Source organism: Salvelinus sp. IW2-2015, unplaced genomic scaffold (assembly GCF_002910315.2).
Source record: "Salvelinus sp. IW2-2015 unplaced genomic scaffold, ASM291031v2 Un_scaffold5930, whole genome shotgun sequence".
Lineage (NCBI taxonomy): Eukaryota > Metazoa > Chordata > Actinopteri > Salmoniformes > Salmonidae > Salvelinus > Salvelinus sp. IW2-2015.
In genome coordinates, this window is record NW_019947195.1 from 1 (window position 1) to 2,037 (window position 2,037).

Sequence of the window (2,037 nt, forward strand, 5' to 3'; positions counted from 1 at the left end):
GATGATGATGATGAATTTTTTTTCTGGGTAGGTGTGTGAAAGCCTCAGTGCAGCTGTGTGCGTGCCGCGCACATGTGTGTGCGTCTGGTTCCCATCCAGTTTGGATTGTGCTTCAAAGAGAAGTGATAGACAGACGATGGACTGATGGACACAGAGATCTGTGGGGTTGGTGTGTGTGTGTGTGTGTGTGACAGAGAGAGAGAGAAGAGAGCAGGGAGGAGAGAGAGAGAGAGAGAGAGAGAGAGAGAGAGAGAGAGAGAGAGAGAGAGAGTGAAGTGGCACAGGCTGTGACCTCTGAGTGGCCCAGAGTTCAAAGCCAAGCGATTGAAGAGATACACATGGCAGCAGAGGAGGGTGACTGTAGAAAGGCCCATGGAGTTGGTGGAATCGTCCTTTAAATCATGGCCACTTGCTCAGCTGGGCCAGGGGCGCTTAATTAGGTCAGYTGGAAATGTTCGACAGATCTCAAGTCATTAAAAGGAGGAAATCACCACCGCRTGACCTCGCTGCTTTCTCTTCCTCAACCCCGTCTAATCCAGACATTCTGTGTGTCCATGAATCAACGTAAATCCACCGAATCTGTTACCTTTCATCTGAACTATCTGTTGTGATCGGGAGAGCGGGCCATCAGTTATTGTTTATAGTTAAGCGCGGCTTGGAGCGCAGCTTGGAGCGCACGCTTCAAACCTATTGTGGTATGTAAATAGACAATGATCATGGCCCTACAGATCKTCACAAGCCAATCATGCCATTGATATATGGTTAATATGTAATGAGATGTACATATGAAGACAAACCTGAAAGGATGAAATATGAAACGTAATTATTGTTTGCTGAACTGATAAATTCTGATATCAAACTGATGGAGATTATAGATTGAATAACTGATCGATATATATGTATTATCCTTCTCATGATTATGATGAATGGTTATGATCCTAAATGACTCCATTCTGCTTCATATTMAATTCCTATGGAATCTTATTGGTGAATTTCCTCATCCTACCTGTCCAGTTACCCACACAGATTCCAATAAACTTTCAATGACAGAGTTGAATTTTAAAGCTCTTTATGTTACCACTCACAAACTCAAACAAAAGAACATTTAAAAGATTTAGCAGCAGCACATACACTAGTTACACTTTACCAGAAGAGGCTGGTGGAGGAGCATAGGACGACCTCATTGTAATGGCTAGAATGAATGGTACCAAACACAAATACATGGAAAAAAGTGTTTGACTCCGTTCCATTTATTCCATTCCAGCCATTACAATGAGCCGTTCTACTATATTCCTCCCTACCACAGCTCTCTCTGACTGTACTTCATCTTGTTCCACATTAAATGTGAACAGAAGGATCAGGCTCTATGGATAGAACTCACAGGATAAGAGGTTGTCTGTTACTTTGTACTAAAGTCACTACACACACACGTGGTTGAGGTTATTTAGAATGGCCAAGGTTTGCTAGGTCTCTTCTCTACTCAGTCCTGCAGAATTGGTCGGGTTGCCATGGTGATAGTATGTCGGTAATACCTGTTCATTGCACACGGAAGAGAATTTCAGAGTTCTGTGGTGGCGTCGACTTGTTGGGCACAGTTTTCGCAGAAATTACAACAACTTATTTTATATTATTTCCCTTATCCCTGATTAAATAGCAAAATGTGCCTGTACCGCCCCATTGTGTAGGCTATTTTGCAAATTAACCGTTCACGTCTAACTGTATTTATATCAACACGTAAACTCCTTCACTTTTCTTTTTAACTACCCTGTCTTTCCTCTAACTCTGGGGTATTTACTATACTTAATTGACTAACACTGTTACTAAAAAATGAACTTTAACTTATAATAACTGTTCTGCTCAAGCCCCAGCCATACTAAGCAGGGCTTCCAGGGGACAGGAGGGATTCCTTTTACATTTTTGCAGAACTTGTATGTGTATATGTATGCTGGTATGTATGTATGTATGGTCGTGGCGTGTAAATGTATGTGTGTTGTGGTTGTGTGCGGTAGTTATCATGTGTGGTTATTGTGTGTGAGG